This window comes from Dipodomys spectabilis, unplaced genomic scaffold (assembly GCF_019054845.1).
Source record: "Dipodomys spectabilis isolate Male_0828 unplaced genomic scaffold, ASM1905484v1 ptg000076l, whole genome shotgun sequence".
NCBI lineage: Eukaryota > Metazoa > Chordata > Mammalia > Rodentia > Heteromyidae > Dipodomys > Dipodomys spectabilis.
Window position 1 is genome coordinate 7,954,261 of NW_024870753.1, and position 17,827 is coordinate 7,972,087.

The 17,827-nt window shown below is 53.4% G+C and overlaps 1 protein-coding gene across 1 annotated transcript in view; it reads left to right on the forward strand.

The window, feature by feature from the left end:
- Positions 1–15,459: 15,459 nt before the first annotated feature.
- Positions 15,460–17,827, forward strand: part of Grik4 (glutamate ionotropic receptor kainate type subunit 4) — a 213,681-nt gene continuing 211,313 nt past the window's right edge. Inside the window, exon 1 of the mRNA XM_042683011.1 lies at positions 15,460–15,520. The gene's annotated coding sequence lies outside the window, so the exon portion shown is untranslated. The remainder of the gene's footprint in view (positions 15,521–17,827) is intronic.

Genomic DNA, 17,827 nt, shown 5'->3' on the forward strand with positions numbered 1-17,827 from the left:
AGCCCCCCGGGAAGGGGCGGCAGGCCGCGCCCTCTGCTGTAAGGCCAGTTTGGAGCTAGCAGCCAGTGCCAGCTTCTCCCGCTCTGAAGAGGTGAAGTTCAGGGGGAAGCAGACTCCTCTCCTCACTCAGCCTAGGGTGTGGGGACTCCACCAGGTAAGGGGAAATAGGGTGGTCCATAAACCCACACTGTTTTGAAGGAAAATCAGTGATTGATTCTCTGTGCTGAGTTCCTGGTACTGGGGCTTGAACTCAGGGCCTGAGTTCAAGGGCACAGTCCTTGAGCTTTTCACTCAAGGCTGATGCTCTATCACTTGAGCCACAGCTCTACTTCTAGCTTCTTGGTGGCTGATTGGAGACAAGAGTCTCATGGACTTTCCTGCCTTGGGTTGGCAGCATACTGAAATCCTCTGATCTCAGCCTCCTGAGTAGCTGGAATGACAGGTGTGAGACACTGGCACTCAGGAAAATCCGACTTCTTTTGTGCAATACTGCACAGGGTGCTGCTGAGAGGCTGTGTCCCAACCAGCTGGCTAAGGTGCTGGCCTTGAAGTGAAGCAAGAGTCTTTTCTTGATGGCCCTGCTCTTTGCTTTTTTTCCACCTGTAAAATAAGAACTCCATCTGTGTGTGTGTTGTGTGTGTGTGTGTGTCTGTCTGTCTGTGTGTGTCTGTGTGTGCCTGTGTCTGTGTGTCTGTGTGTGTGTCTGTGTCTGTGTCTGTGTGTGTGTTTGTGTTCGGAGATTGAACCCAGAGCCTTGAGCTTGCTACACAAGTCCTCTACTCCTTGAGCCACACCGCCAGCCTTGTTGTTTGCTCTATGTTTTGCTGGTGTCTGGCAGCGTAGCTGGGGTTGCAGGCATGTGCCCTCACGGCTCGCTCTTCTCTGAGCTCCTGATGAGAGCATGTGTGTGGTTTGATGGCTGCGGGTCCGATGCTGCCTCTGTCACTTGCATTGACGCTAATGTTCTACAGCTCATGTATCTCGTGGATGGTGTGGGAAGGACCCGCCTTGGGCGTTCTTGAGAATTAATAGGGACACGCACAGAGCACTTGTTGGCAGTGTCCAGCTCAGAGATGTACTCAGCACACAGCAACACCAGCTGTTTGCTATAGTCATTGCTCCATTGGCCATGATGGCGGGCCATAGCTGAACACATCTCAGACTTTCCATCCAGGCTGTCTGAGCCGCTTGAGGGGCTTGTCAGCTACTGACTCACTGCGGTTGGAGAGGTGAGGGGGTCCCAACTGTGGGCCACACTTTGGTGGCCGGGCTGCGAATGTGACCCCTGGAGTCCCACTGTCCGGCGCAGGTGGGGACATTCTCCAGGCCAGGTCACACGTAAGGGATGTGACAGCCCTGCGGCAGCCCGCAGGCAGGCAGATGGGAGCCCCGTGTGAGAACCAGCTTTCTGACTGAGTCTGTCCTGGAACTTGTAACTTCCTCATAACGCAGGGCTGATGCTGTGATGGCCTCCTGACTCCCAGGTGTCTCTTCCCGAGTGCGCCGGGACCAGGGACGAGGGTCTGGCCTCACGTCACTCCACTCCAGAATTCCCAGGACAAGGCCGGGCCTGACAGAGGCGCGGTCATCCCTGGAGCCTGGTGGGGTGTAAGAATCGGTTAGCGGGAGCTGGGGAGCGGGGCACCCCCTGCCTCCGATGGTGGCCACCCACTGGGCCACCAGCACAGTGAGGAGAGCAGAGTTGGCCAGGGCCGGGAGGGTGACCGAGTGCCGGTGGCTTCGGCCTCTCTTGGCTGGAGCTTCATTTCAGATGACATGTCCCCAGCAGGTCATTATCCAGATCCCTCATGAAAGTACCGGAACATGGAAGCCATGTCAAGCTTTTATGGCTGAGTCCGAGACACAGAGCCAGGCCTTGCAGGGACCCGGCTCCCCAGGGATCTCACAGGTCTGTGGCCCGGTTGCTTTCTAGATGATTCTGTCTGTGGCAAGGCAGCCACGTCTCTCACTGATGGCGCTCAGATAGGGACCTGAAGTACTTTCAACTTTTGATTACTTATTAATAAGATACATTTTAAGCTTTAAAATGGTACTTCTTAAGTACAGAGAGGAAAGCAAAGAGATGTCAGGCCCTGGGCAGGGTGGGGCTAGGGGAGCCACTGCGGGCCCAGCTTCTGTCTCTACTGACTCCCACCGGGCAGATTACTAGGCAGAGCCAGGCAAGGGCAGTCGGAAAGTGAATGAACGCAAACGGGGACCATTGGGCGCATAAAAGGCCACTGCTGGCCTTGCTTGTGTCAGCAGAGGAGCTGCGAACAGGTGAGGGCCGTTGGTAGGCACTGCCAGCAGTTAGCCGTGCAGGGGTGGGAGGCAGCTAACTAGTTAGCTTTCTGTCACCGTGACACTGACAGCATGCCTGAGAAACCATCTTCCAAGGGGAAAGTTTTATTAAGGCACCCTGCTTCATAGCTTTTAGTTTGTGCGTGCGTGCGTGCGTGCGTGCGTGCGTGCGTGCGTGCGTGCGTGCGTGTGTGTGTGTGTGTGTGTATGAGAGAGGGAGGGAGGGAGAGAGAGAAAGAGAGAGAGAGAGACAAGCAGGGTACTGGTGGCTCACGCCTATAATCCTAGCTACTCTAGAGGCTGAGATCTGAGGATCTTGGTTCAGAGCCAGCCCCTAGGCAAGAAAGTGTGAAATTCTTATCTCTAATTAACCACTAGAAAACAGGAAGTAGCGCTGTGTCTCAGAGTGGTAAGAGTGCTAGCCTTGAGCCAAAAAGGTCAGGGACAGTGCCCAGGATCTGAGTTCAAGCCCCACAACTGACAACAGAAAAAAGAAAAGGGGGAGAGGGGATACAGGCTGCGGCTTCATCCTCCTGAACCTCATTGCTAATGCAGGCTCTCTAGGCCCGCCTTTGCACGTGTGCACGGATTAAGAGCGGTAATGTATGTAAAGCGCTTGGCATCGAGCCTGACATGGTGTAAGCCACCTAATAAATGTCAGGAGGGGACGCAGGGCCCTGCGTTTCCCAGGGCTCCTTTGTCACTGAGAGTCACTGGGGGTACCGGGTGTCTGACATGACAGTCAGTAGGTATGGAGATGCTGCCACGTGCCAGGGCTGGGCCTGAGGTCCAGTGGCAGGGGGAGCTGGGCTTCAAACCCAGCTTTCCGGATCCAAGGCCTCTTCTCTTACCACACTTCGTGCTGCTCCGCACGCGATAGCCACAGAAGCCTAAAGCAGCCCGTCCTCCCCTGGGCTCCGGCCCTGTCTTTCTGGAAAGACTCAGGCGGATCCCCGCCTGCCCCCCTCCCTCCCTCCCTGGGGTGTCAGCAGGAGAGGCTGTGTTCCCTTAGGGACCTGCTCAGGGTCCAATCTGCACAGGGGGCCTGCTGCTCTGTCCGGAAGCCCGGTCATGCGCGGACAGCGGCTTTAGGGCTGGAAGGGACCGGGGCGCGGTCCGCAGACAGTCAGGTGCGTGGCAGGAGATCCCTCAGGCCCTTGCAGGCAGCGGGGAGCCAGTGTCTCCCCAGCCGGTGCATCCCCTGCCTCCTCCCTGCCAGTCTCCCGCCCAGCTAGCGGAGCCTAGCAGGTGGCCGGCTTGATGAGCCCTTCGTCCAGACGCCGTCTCCATCCATCCTGTGCCTCAGGTGAGCTCTGAGGTGCCAGCCCGAAGCAGAGCCCCCGGGAAGCGGGACTGGTGAGCCCCGGCAAGCTGGGCCAGCCACAGTGCCCCCTCCAGGGGCGGAGAGGATGGGTGGTGTAGGACGCTTTCTGTTCGGGCTCTGCCATGCTCTGCTGTGACTTGATGGGACCATGGAGGTCCGAACCCCGTCATTCCCACCTGCACAGCGGAGGAGCCACATTGTGTTGGTTCATTGGTTTTTGTTTCTGGTACTGGGGAGCCCCCACAGGGAAGGGTACTCCTGGGGAGCCACGGGCAGTCATAAACAGTTTAGTATGAATGGCTTCCACTGATGCTTTCCTGGTGACTTCAGAGAGGTTGGAGAGGACACGGGTCAGTGAGCGAGTGTGGAGGGACGGGGAGGGGAGCAGAGGGGCTCAGGACCCAGGGAGACCCCTGCTCTGTCAGGCTATTCATCTCAGATTTTTAAAAAACATCTTTAAGTAGTTGTACAGAGGTGTTCAAAGGTTGCTTTAATGTAAACCTTCCCACAGAAGTATGCCAAACATACCTAGAAGATATACAAATCCCAAGTGCACAGCTTTGCCTTTTTTTAGGAAGTGAATACACCATTATACCCAGCATCTGATGAAGAAATACCATCCAGTTGCTCCTCTCTGACCCCCCCAGCAAGGGATCCATCGTGCTGACTTCTAAGTTCTGCCTACACACTGTGGAACTCTAGATATGGAATTATTCCATATATTCCTTTTGTGTCTGGAATTCTTTGTGTCTGTGAGATTCATCCATATTAGAGCCTGTTCATTTTCTCTGCTGCATAGTATTCTACCACATGACTATATCATTTATCTCTTCTGCGGCGGATGGGTACTTAGCTTTTGACCTTCATGAGCATGATGTTTTCAGTATTCTTAGTCATGTCTTCTTTACTGTTTTGTCCCTGCGGGTCAGCTGCTGCTCTTCTGATGCTTTCCCCCGAAGTCTCACCTCTGGGTACCACCGGTGCCACGTTGTTGTCTCTCAGGGCATCTGTAGGATCACATGAGGGCTCCAGACCCACAGTGACATTTTCATTTTTAGACTAGTGTCTAGCAATACTGGCTACCCCCAGAGAGTGGTTGGATGAATCCATGAATGAATGAACACATCTCAGTTGTGTCACACTTCTATCTGTGGCTCAGAAGGCCGAGATCTGAGGATCACGGTTCAAAGCTGGCCTAGGCAGGAAAATCCATGAGACTTTCTTCCCAGTGCCTAAGGAAAGCAGCTGCGGGGAGCCGAGGTCATCAGTCCAGATCCTTCTGTACAGGGTGTGTTGTTCTCATCGTTCCAGACTCAAACCCTAGAGTTGGAAGATTGGGGCTGGCGACCCTGCTGTCCAGTAGGCAGCAAGGATGTTTTCTGGGACTTCCATGGTTCCTCACCCTCAGAGACAGACGCATGCAGGGGTGTCTCCGAGGACACCCCTCTTTCTAGGCCTTCTTGGACACAGGCCTGTATGTGGTGGCCAGCAGAACAGAAGAGATGGAGGATATGGGTGAAGGGAGGAGACAGGAGACAGAAGGGGGCGGGGGAGGACCCCATGCTTGGAGGGAGAGCCAGATGGGCGGGAGCCGCTGCTGCTGCTGCTCTCCAGGGGAGGAGGGAGGAGGGGGTGTCTGGCCATGTCATTTTCACCGGCAAGTGCCAAAGGGAGTGAGGCACACGAGTGTATTGAAACACAATGTCAGGTTGCTCTGGTGGGATACAGGTTGGGTTTTGTTGGGTTTTTTTTTCCTGGCACTTGGCAGATCCCTTTCACAGGCTGCCTCCCTGGCTGTGTGCTGTTGATTGAGCCTTCATGTTTATTCAAACATCTTGTGCTGAGCGGCATAGCAAATATCTGTGGATTCCTGTGCTTTAGAGAGAGCCTGGTACATAAAGAGCCGGAGACAGTCCTTCCCGTTCCGCGGCCACTCGTGTTGCTTAAAGAAGATTCTCACCGAGAGTAATTATTCCTTGGGGTGATCAAGGGCAAAAGCAGGTTTAATCTGTTCATTTGCTTCACCCTGTTATTTATTTTCCCTGGGAGGGACAGAGTGTAGAAAGGCCACACTGAGAAGTTTTGCTCTTTCTCCGGAGCCCCTTTGCCCACAGAAGGATCCCTTCTGAACCCATATCCCATCCTGTGTGCCACGTACCCTCCCAGGTTTCTTCTAATGCTCACTTGACTCCCCCGGTTCTGTGCAGAGGCCCCGCTCAGCCACTGCCCTTTCCACACGTGGGAAACAAGGCAGCGAGCTGTGAAGTAAGTTGTGTGAGATCACACAGCCAGTGCGTAATAGATCGAGAATTCATCCCCGGAGTCCAGCCTGTCCTGATGTTTCTCAAGAATGTCTTAGAAGATAGCACGTGGCGTGGTGAGCCAGGGCTGGCCTTTTGGAGAGATCAGAAGTAGTTTTCTGTGGTTTCTCTTAAATAAATGTAATTTTTACAAAGCATGGCCCTGGACACTTCTCAGGGATTTGAAATCCTTGTCTGAGCTGCTCATGACGTCATTTCTATCAAGGTGGCCCTTGACCCTGGAAGGGTGGGGACCGGCTCCTGGGGGGGGTGAGCACAGTCTAGAAGGCACACACGGACCCAGCCACCTCTGCAGTACCCTGGATGGAGGAGGCGCTCTCTTTCTTGCTTTCTGCTGGCTGTGCTTGCAGTGCAGGGGGTCTTGGCATGGCCCAACAGGTTGACCCTTCCTCCTTCGGTTCCTTTCCTCTGTTCCCTGTCCCACTGGGACTCAGAGAGTGAGCTAGAAAGTGATGGAGCTTGGATTGAAGCAGCTGTGTTAGTCAGTGCTCTGTGACTCTGATGAAGTACACGAGGTAAACTAGTTATAGGGAGGAGAAGGTTTGCTTTGGCTCATGGCTTCTGAGGTTTCAGTCTGTGATTGGCCAACCTTGCTTTCAGGCCTGTGGTGCGGCATGGCATCATGGTATGTGGTTGTGGAGGATGTGGTAGAGGAGTCCTGTGTACCTCAAGATGGGAAGAAGGCAGGGAGGAAGGGGGAAAGGGAGGAGGGTGAGAAAGAGGAGGGTGGGTCTTTTCCCAGTGACATCACTTCCTTCCACTAGGCTCTACTCTTACAGGGCCCTTCACTGGCTTCCCAGCCAGCCTTCAGCATGTGGCCTCTGGGAGACGGTCACATGCAAACTGAGTACGGTGTTCTAGAAGGCAGCACACATCCGCCATTCTCTGTATTGCCTTCTCCTAGCCAGAGCTCGAGGAGGAGGATAAGGAGTTGGAGGAGGAAGGCTGTTCCTCCTGGCCAAGCCAGGAGCACGTCTGGTCATTCCTCAGTGAGCCCTCCAGAAGAAGGTGAAGGGCTCCTTCCATGACTGCAGTCTACAGCACAGTGCACCATGAGGACTGCACATATGCCCCAGTGCTGTGCACCTCAGCTCATCCTTTGCCTTTTGGTTTCAGAGCTTAAGAGCACAGTGGAGATAAGAGAGTCCCAGGCCTTCTGCTTTCCTCTTAGGTGTCTAGGACCTGAGGACGCATGTGTGCACGCATGAGGATGCATGTATGTGTGAATGTGTAAGTACATGTCTAGTGTGCATATCGGCATGCATGGCCTTTCCTGTGTGCGTGCATATGATGTGTAGTGTGTGTGTGTGTGTGTGTGTGTGTGTGTGTGTGTGTGTGTGTGTGTTTGTGTGTGTCCTTCAAGTCCAGTGTAAGGATTCATTTCTCTGCAAAGCTTCCAGCATGTCGGGCAGTGCCAGGAGCTTTCTGCCTGCTGTTAGCACCATGTTTCACCTTGGCTGTGTGTCTACAGTTCCTGGCCCGTGTTGGGTAACTGATGTCTGTGCACATCTCCTCTGCACACAGGGGCCCTGAAGAGAATGCTTCTGTCATATTAGCTTCTTCCTGCAAATGCCTGCTGAGTGTGTAGATGAGCAAATGAATGAACACACGAGGGCACGTGACCTCCCACTGCCTAACCCAGCCTCGTTAAGCCCTCAGTCTCCCCTGGTGTGAGGCCCAGACACGGCTTAGATGCTGGCTGGGCTCATGGAGAACCACGAGGCCATATGTGGCTGGCCCAGTGTGTGAAGGGGCTGGGCTAGATGGGGCAGCAGTGGTCATTCACAAGGGCCTTCCTCCCTTGCTTCTGGAAAGTTCCCATCTGCCGCCCGCCTTGCCTTCCTTTGCCTGCTGGCTGCCCCGTGGGTGGGTTGTGTGGAAAGAGAAACATTAGGAAGTTGTTCTTCCCGTGTTCCGTGCCGCTGTGTCCCCCCGTGCTCAAGTTCTGGGCAATTACCCTCCTGCCGGGCTTTGTTGCTGAGCACAGCAGGTGGGTCTTGTTTGTCACTCACTTGCACCATTAAAGCTGGGTTAGCACCAAAAGGGTGACTGAGCCCTTTGGTGCCCCCAACTCCAGATGCCATTGGCTGGTGAAGACATTAAGATGGCTTTGTGGGTCAGCTGCTTCTCAGAGGCAGCAGCGAGGGGCCTCATCAACTGGCTGTCCCCGGCACTCTCCCCACACAGCCTCTGCCCTTTGGTGGTTGTGGTTTGGCTGTGGACAGTGCCTGTACCCAGGCTTTGGGCCGGTGCTGTTTGCAGGCATACAGACATGGCAGCAGATCTTTGGGAGAAGTTTTAGGAAGCTGGGGAAGGTGAGGTTTGGAGGGGGAGAGCATGTACCCAGTCATTTTGCTAGTGAGTAGTGGAGCTGCACTAGGGACCGCAGCCTCCCCGAACCTCAGTGCAGTTCAGTGAATGGGAAGAATTGGGGGAGGTGGCCTCCCATCTTAACTATTTACTTTTACTAGCATTGTTATTCAGATAAGGCACTGATTAGGACAAGACAAATAGATTTAAAGCATCCTCACTGGTTTACTTTGACCAATTAATCACACGTTTACTGAGCTCCAACGGTGGAAAACACTTAGATGTATCGCAGAAAACATCTGCAAGGTAACGTATTCACAATGAATCTAAGAGCTTCGGAGTCTGACCTAGGTCCCAGAACTTAAACTAGGGAGAGAGGAATGCCAAGAACTATCCGGCTGCAGAAATCCCATTTAGGAACATCTCTCCTTAATTGTGATTCCATGTGGCCAAAACGTCTCTCTCATCCAACATCTTTGATCTCTGAGCAACACTGTGAAATAGGGCAGGCGGCGTGTCTCCTGCATCCCCGCAGACGGATGTGTGGAGAGATTGCATTCGCTCAGGAAAGCCAGGTTTAAGCGCAGCCCTCTGATTCCAAGTTCAGATTGTGTTTTGTTTGTCTGTTGTTTTGCAGGCGAGTCCGTAGCCGGGCTCACATCTGGGCCTGATCCAGACCCTAAGATTGCCTTGTGTCTTCCTGAAGCTGATCCCAGAGCTGCTGGGATTCTGTCTTACCTGGAGAGCCTCAGAGCATGCGCTTCTGACGCTCGCTTGGCTGCGGTTTCTGGGGAGATCTCCATGCTCTCAGGTTGGAGGGATATTAGGTCAGATCCCTTTAGAGCTGGCTTCTCCAACCACGTGTCCCCTTACACGTGGCTGGGTGTCCCTTAACCTTGCCAGGCTCGTGATCATGTGATTTCCTCAATGCATAGCTCAGGTTACCGTCCTCTTGTCAGAAACATAGGGGCTCCTTACTGCCCAAAGGATGGCATCCAGCCTCCTTAACCTTGGCCTTGGCAGAATCTCAGCACTCTGAGAATCTTAGGCTCTGTCTCTAGGCTGTCAGACATAATAGACAACTTGCCCGGCGGGCATGGTGCCCATCATGTGGGCTCCCAGCGCATCAAGGGCAGGCCTGGGACTGTGGGCCACATCTCCCAAGGTTCTTACCCCAGCTGCAGGGGCCTGGGGTGACCTTCAGCCCTGCTATCTGTTTGGTGGTGGAGGCCGCCCTGCCGGTGGGAGCTGCCCCATGGCTGTGTGTCCTGAGTGGGGGTGTGTCCCTCTGTCACTCTTCACACCAGGTCATCCTGTTTCTCAAGGTCCCCTTGAGGAAAGCAGCGTTTTCAGGAGTTAGCGTGGGCCTAGGGCCCGCGTGTCTGTGGGGTTACTGGACGCATCCCCGTCACATGGATGCCCCCTGCTGGGAGGAGGGGCAGCACTCCGGATCTTTCTCCCCATTCTGGCTGCTGGGAGACTCTGCTCTCCTTTGCTAAGGTCTCTGTGAGATTATATGCTGGAGTTGTGGGGTGCTAAGGAAGATTTCCCAAGTCACCCTGTGGCTGAGCGGAGAGGGCCCAGCCTTCTACTCTGGCAGCGACCTGTAGGGGAGGCTGGGATGGCTGGGCTGCACAGGTAGATGGTAGCTGTGGTGGGCTGGGACTGGCTGGGCGAACCGTGAGGGTCTTGGAGACTCAGGGTCAGCTCTGAGCAGCAGCTCAGCTTCTCACGGGCAGCTTTGGATGTTCTGAGAGGCCGGGAGACCTGGGCAGAGAAGCATCAGCCAACTTTGTCTAAGCACAGGTGTGCATCGCACACTGCACCGGGGGAGGGGGGCAGGCTTGGGGACAAGGAGTGTGCCCCAATATTGGGTCTGGTCAAGGAAGCAATCCAGGATACTTGTTTTTTGAGATGATGGACCAGATGTTTTAATTGAAAAGAGTTAATCCAACCTCTGGTGTTTAAAATGCAAACAGTAGAGAACACTCTAGAATAAATGTGAGGCTCCCTCCCACTCCTGACCACGGAACTCTAACTCCTCTGCGGGGATGGCTGCCCAGCTGCTGCTTCCCGCTGCCAGCCCCCCTCCCCCCCCCGGGAGCCTGTGCCAGGTCTCGCCCTGCGTGGTGGCTATTGGTGCTAATTGAGCTGGACAGAAGGGAAGAGGCGGGCCGGGCCACGAGAGCAAGGACCAGCTAAGATGGGCTGACTCCAATAGAATAAATCTGCCACTCTGAATTCTGCACGGGGTGCTCTCTGTTGTAGCCTTTATTCAGTTTCTAGTGTTGCTGTGCTCTGAGTTTTCTGTCTCTGGGAGCGGTGAGGGGCTGGTCCTGTGTCTTCCCCAAGAAATGAGTGGGTCTAGAGATAGTGACTGAGGAAAGAACCACTAGAGCTTTATCTTCTGATCGATAATGGTGTCTATACTCCGGGGTGCGCGTGAGGGGGGCTCTGGACAGGATGGATCTGGGGAGCTATAGATCCAGGCCCAGAAGCAGGGCTCCTTATCTGTACCCAGCCATCTCCCAGCTCCGGATTTCCTTTTTATCGCTGACGTTAATTAGAGTCCCATCCTCTGCCTTTGACTTTGACCTAAGCACCTCATTGTTAAGTCCAGAACAGCCATCTGGCTGACATGCTGACCGTATCCTGCTTGGAGCCCTGTCTCAGCGTCCGGCTCACCCCTGCATCTCCTCTTCTCCCGTCCTGACAGCCAGCTGCTTTATGACTGGCACACAGAGGCCGGCACAGGAGAGCGGTGATTCCAACTGTCCTATGAGCTATCTCCTCCCCTCCCCTCCCCTCCCCCTGCCTGCTCTGTTCCTCTGTGGCGCGTGTGCATGCGCGCGCGCACACACACACACACACACACACACACACACACACACACACACACACACACACACACACACACACACACACACACACACACACACACACACACACACACACACACACACACACACACACACTGCAGCGTCTCTGGGACCTGAGCACATAGCTCTAGTACTGGGCTGTTTCGTTTCAAAGAGTCCACTCACGGGGTCTCTGTCAGGAGCTGTTCTCCCTCCAGATCCAGCCTGCTGGCCTCCGATAAGTGCCAGGGACATGTTGGGCCATTCACAGCCAGTCTTGCCCTTCCCCTTGTTTGCCTCCCCGGCTGGCTGCATCTGGCCGTCAGGGCCCTGGCTGTGGTTGAGCCGACCTCCCATTCAATGGGCAGACTGGAGCCATGGCCTTTGCACCCTGTCTGTGAGAGGTGTTGATTCAAAGCAAGTTTTACAGGGAAATTGGCTTTAGGTGCAGGGTGCGTACCTTATCTCCGGGAATGCAGGGTGGGTGGAGTGCTGGTGGAGGGGGTGGGGGGGGGGGGAGTCTGTCCTGCCTTCGGGAGGCCACTTCTGATGAGCAAGCCTGCCCTGCCACAGTGGGCTTTTCTGTTCCACTGGACACGTGGCCACTTCTGAAGCTCACCATGCAGTGTCTGTCAGAGACCTGTGGGGCCACGCGCTTTCTCTGACTGGGCCGTGTGCCCTGTCAGAGCTGACTCAAGTCTAACAGCTATCTTCCTCTTACCATCCCTGCCACCCCTGGGAACATCCTCTTCTCTGCATTCAGCATCCCTAATGATGGCATCTCCTCCCCTCTACTCATTCTCTCTCTCTCCCCCTCCCCCTCTCTCCTTCTCCCTCTATCTCTCTTGCTCTCCCTCCTTCCTTCCCCCACTCCCAAGTACTAGGCCTCTAGTCATGTCTCCACTCCTTTTTGTTTTATCTTATTATTATTTTTTTTTTTTCAGCTCAAGGTGACTGCTCTAACACTTGAGCCACAGCACCATTTCCGGTTTTCTGAGTGGTTTATTGGAAATAAGAGTCTCACAGAGTTTCCTGCCCAGGCTGGCTTTGAACTGCGATCCTCAGATCCTCTGATCTCGGCCTCCTGAGTAGTTAGGATTACAGGCATGAGCCACTGACTCCCAGCTTTATCTTATTTTTCAGATAGGGTTTTGCACTTTTGCTTGGACCGGCCTTGGACCAAGATCTCCCTACCTTCCCAGGGAGCTGGAGTTGTAGCCATGTATCTCCATACTTGGCTTGTTTTATTTTGCTTTTTTGTTTTGAGTTTCACGAGCATTTCTCCTGGGCTGCCCTGAACTGCAGTCCTCCTGACTGGGCTCTCTGCATAGCTGGGATTATAGATGTGAGCCACAGTTCCAGCTTCCCACTCGGGTCTCCTTACGTCCCAGACTGTAAGCCCCATGGGGGCAGGAGCTGTGTCCAAGGGCTGAAAACTGCTTGCCAGGCAATAGACTCATAGCAGGTTCAGTATATTCATGGAATGAGTGGAACACCAATCACAGTAGGACTGTATGTATTTGCCTGCTTGGGCCAGTCCAGGGTATGAAAGAAAACAGCATACTCTATGGTGCTGCAGAAGTACTCTACAGCCGGGCCCTGGTGGCTCACACCCGTCATTCTAGCTACTCAGGAAGCTGAGATCTGAGGATTGAGGCTCAACGCCAGCCCAGGCAGACAAATCTGCAAGATTCTTATTTCCAGTTAACCATCTAAAAGCTGTAACTGAAGGTATGGCTCAAGTGGTAGAGCACTGGCCGTGAACAAAAAAAGCCAAGAGAGAGCATGAGGTCCTGAGTTCAGCTTCCATGTCGGTGCATGTTCTCTCTCTCTCTCTCTCTATCTCTCACACACACACACACACAGAGCACTTATTTGCAGAGCAATTCTACATCCAGTACCTCATTCGATCCTTTTAGCAGCCCTGTGAGTTAGATGGTGTGAGCATAATTCCTCCCCTTTACAGCAGAGGACGTGGAAGTCCTGGGAAGTCAAGTGACAGGCACAAGGTCGCACAGATCTCATCTGTCATCTTCTCATTTTCCTCGTGTGCCAGGCTGAGGCTGAGCGAGTGTGCAGGAGCCTGTAGGAGGAGATTAAGTTGGTGCAGCATTTTGGAACGAGGGCTGTAAGTTCAGACCAGCAAGTAGACATGGGCTTCTGTCTTGGTGAGAGAAGATGTGGACATGGGCCTGGCTGCCTGGACTGAAGAGAAGAAAGAAGGGAAGAGGTTCGCATTTACCGATTGCATTATGCCCAGGACCTAGGCACCTTCCTTCCCAAGGAGAAAGACTTGTCATCCAGTTGACAGTGTAGACGGAAACCTCAGAGAAGTTCAACACTGAACTTAAGGACACATAGCAACACCTGAGATGGGAAGCTAGGCACCTTTCTCTGGCCTCTGGTGGAAGATGTATTTAGGGTACACTAAGGGGTTCAGTCTGAGATCCTCCAGGGGGTGAATGGTTTGGAGGGGAGAAGGGGCTGAGGTACGTTTGTGCTGCTTGAGAATTTGGAATGGCTGTGCCCCGTTCCCTACCTCTCGGCTTTGTGGCATCTGTGCTGCAGAGCTCCTGGGCTCTCTCTTCCCGTCAGTCAGCGCGGGACTAGCCGTCAATCTTCTGTGTATTGGAATGAGTCAAATCCAGCCCATCTCTAGGCGCCGATGCCCCTCTCCCCCGACGAACCTGCCCCGTAGTAACCCATCCCAGCCCTGGGAGCATCTCCTCCTTGTGGGAAATGCTGAAGTCAAGGACGCTGGGGTGAAGCGCCTTCCCAGAGGGCTCCAGCCTCCTTCCTCAGGTACTCACCTTCGATTTGCCAGCATGAGCAGGAGGCTTGAAGTCCACTGCGTCGAATTGGCTTTCCAATGTTCCAATGTTGTCAAACCATTCTGACGCTTCCTCACCTTTGTGCTAGCTTTGCAAACATAGCCGGAGGTGGGTGTAGAGTGGGGTGGGTTGTGGGAGGGCAGGGCCCTAGTGAAGTGGCCTGTTACCAGCTGTGTGACCTGGGGAGGTCTGCCCCCACCTGCAGGGGTGGGGGAGGAGAGGTGCACCTGCCTTATAGGCTTCTGCTAGGAGATGATTCTAAAATGACACCTCATAGATGGTGGATGTCCAGTAACTGTCATGTTACTGCAGAATTCAATTCTTAGACCCTCAGAGAACACCTGGTCTGTTTCCCTCATTTGATGGCATCAGGAACTGAGGCTCAAAGTATTGCCTGCCAGCGCCTGAGAGCTATGTATCTTGGCATCAGCTGTTACCAGGGAGATGAAATACCCACAAAACACTGCCTAGTGGTGTTAAGCCATGGGGGTTGCTCCTCCATTAAGGAAGCTGGGCCTGGGGCACCCTGTCCCTGCTGCCCTGGCCTCCCTGCCACCCCTGCATGGTCCTTGCAAGCAACTCGCTTCTGTTCAGAGTTTCTCGCAGGCAGGGGAGTCAGAGAACAGCAGAGAAGAGTTCATGTCCATTTGTCTTGAGCAGCCTGGAGCGTCAGGGGGAGTAATCAAGATCTTGTTGCCCAGAGCCAAGAGAAAACTTGTAATTAATCTGGCTGCCCCTCTGATTTCTCCTGTCCTCCCTACCGCCAAACACTGTCTGGTGGCTGTCAGCCACTTCTCCAGCCCGCCCCAGAATGATCACGATTAATGAGGTGGTGGCCCTTTGAGGATGAGAGATACAACAGAGGAGGGACCGGCTCAGCACAGCCAGGCTAGCAGGGGCAGGGAGCGGGAGCCTGCACGAATGCGGTGAGCTGTCTGCAGGCTGTGTCTCTACCCAGTGACCACAGGGCACGAATCAGCAAACAGTTATTGAGCTTCTACTCATAACAGACCCCAGGGCAAGTGTGCCAGGTGGATGCACCCTTCCCCCAATGGTAGAAAAGAGTATGAAGTTAAATAACCACCCATCATTGACAGCCAGCCGTGTTTGTGGCAGGTCCGTGCAAGGCGCTGTCCAAGGTGCTGGAAGTGGAGCTGTGAATAAGAGGTTTAGTACAGCCCCTGGCCCGTGGGGTTTGTCCTCAGAGTGGAGGCATGAGGGTGGGGCCCTAGATGCTATGCAGAGACAGCGTGAGTCCAGTGCCACAGAACTGTGTGATAAATGATGTTCTCAAGCCTTGGTCAGTGAAGGTCTAAAGGGTGGCGGGAATCTAATGTATGTGCATGGGGAGATTGTTCCTGAATTATAAGTTCCTCATGAGCAAGGTCCCTGAATGTAAATTACCATAGTTAAACGCTTAGCATTTCCACACACACACCCTCTGATCGAGTTCTCTGATTACCTCAACAGATACCTGGTAAGCACCTACTATGTACCAGCCTGGGCCTGGTGCTGGAGACACAGGGGGAAGAGTCCAAATTACTCCCTGCTTCCCTGGTGCTGCTCACTCCAGAGGTAGGCACTGCTCTTCCTGTGTTTGATGTGGATGAGGAAACAGGCCCTGAGGGGCACTGTGCCTGACAAGGCCCAGGGTCAGTCTGCCTTCAGTCCAGTTCTTCAGGGATCATGTCCCGGCGTTCAGAACCATGTCATTGAGACCCAGGAAAGCTTTGTCTCTGAATACTCAGACTTCTGAATTTGCATCTCCAAGGCCTACATGAGTGCCTGGTATATGCTACTGACTCCATAAATATTGTTGAAGGGATAAGTGAATTGTCACAAAGGAAAGAACTGTGAAAATCTGGTTAGACTCTATAAAAGTATTACTAACTATAGTCATTTATGTCAAATATCTTCCATTTATGCCCAAATAGCATGCTACACAATAATTATGCAGACTGCTAAGTAGGTGTCAGATTAGCCACTGTAAATTTCATGTGATGGCAGAGCTGCACTAGTTGATGCAGGCGTGACTTTCCTTGATCATGTGGCTCTCCGAAGCATGGCTGAACCCTGCCACCCCACTTCAGAACAGGAATGGCCGAGATCTGGGGTTGCTCCTGGCTCTCAGCTGTGCAGCCCGGGCGTGAGGACACAAATCAATCTCTCCCCAGACCTTCCAAGAACAAAGAGACCCTCCGTGCTGCGCGTGCGGGAGCCTCAGTGGTTCGCAGAGTGGTTTCCAGGGTTGATTGCATTGGCTCTGTCAAACAAGCTCTGGGACAGATGAGGCACAGTGAAGTGCGGTGCTCAAGGTCACACGGGAGTGGGGGTCAGGCAGGCTCTGAGGCCACCGCTCTCCTGAGAGATGGAGCTTGCAGATTCTCTGCAAAAACAGAACAAAAAGAACCCCAAACCGTCATGAGGTCTTACTCCCAGTTGGATGTTTAGATGAATCTTAAAACCTAGCAGTTTGGCTTTCATGAACTAAAAACATTTTAATCATTTAGAGGAAAAAAGGAATGCTTCTTGAGATTATAGCACTATCCCCTTCCTTAGGCCTGGAAGTCAGCTGTGTGTAAATGGCGCTCCTTCACGTAGGCTGAATGCTCCAGGTTCTTGGAGATACTTGAACACATGGTTCTGCCACAGGAATGGGGACCCAGCTGCCCCTCGGCCGGGCTGACACCCTAGCGAGCAGTCTCTGAGCAGTCAGTGTGAGCCGCAGTGCATGAGAAAGTGCAGCTCCTTGGATCTGCGCTCACATCGATCCATCTCTGCCTCCGCACCCAAGAGTTAAAGAATGAAGTTCCCGGCCTCCTGTGATGTTTCCTTTACCCACAGTCCTCCTGTTATCCCTCCCCTGTGTCTCTCTTGGTGAGGATTGCTAGAAACCTTCCGTGCCCCGGGCAAGGAGGCATGCTTCCGCTTCTGGAAGCCATCCGCTCCCTTAACTCTGTCAGGGCAGGTCGAGATCTCAGGCATAGACCTTGCAACCACCAGCCACTGAGGGAAAGTACTGCCCTTAATTCTGAGGGGTCTATTCTCACAAGTCTCAGGGTGAGAACAGGAGCTAAAAGGTGCTGGCTGTGGCTGGAACATGGAATCGGGACGGGGATACCGTAATGACAGCAACTTCTGATGCATTGCATACCCGGAGAACACAAGTGTGAAGTCCTCCCCTCAAGAGTTCTTCTCCCACACTGAACACACCCAAGCGAAGACGGATCTTCAGTGCCCCAGGAGCCTCGGGCCAGGCCCCTCCCTACGCACTGACTGAACCTCATTTTGAAAAGTGTATATTAATTGCATGATAGTGGGTTTCGTGCTGTCATTCTGAAAGGGGCATAAAGCGCTTTGATCACATTCATCCGCGTTACTCTCTCTTACCCTCCCTCTCTCCTCCCCCTGCTATTCCCAGTAGTTCCCCCTTTCTACTCTTATGTCTTTCCCTCCCTCCTGGATTGCACATAGGAGAGAAAACAGTGGATATTTGTCTTTCTAAATCTGACTTATTTTGCTTAAGGTGATCAGTATCTATGATGATCTGTTAACATAACGATTTCCATCCATTTCCCCGTGATAGGTCTCATTCTTCTTTATGGCTGAATAATACTCCACAGGGTATATAGACCATATTTTCCTTACCCAGTCATCCACTGCCAGGCACCGCTCCATTTGGAGTGGTGGTACGGTGCACGTGGGTGTGTGGGTGTGGCTAATGCATACCAGGTTCAGCTTCCTTGGGTATATGCCCACAGATGGTATAGCTGGGCCACATGGTAATTGCAGTTTTAGCTTTTGAAGAACTTCCATACTGATTTCACAGTGGCTGCACACATTTACAGTCTCACCGACAGTGCATAGAGTTCCTTTCCCCCC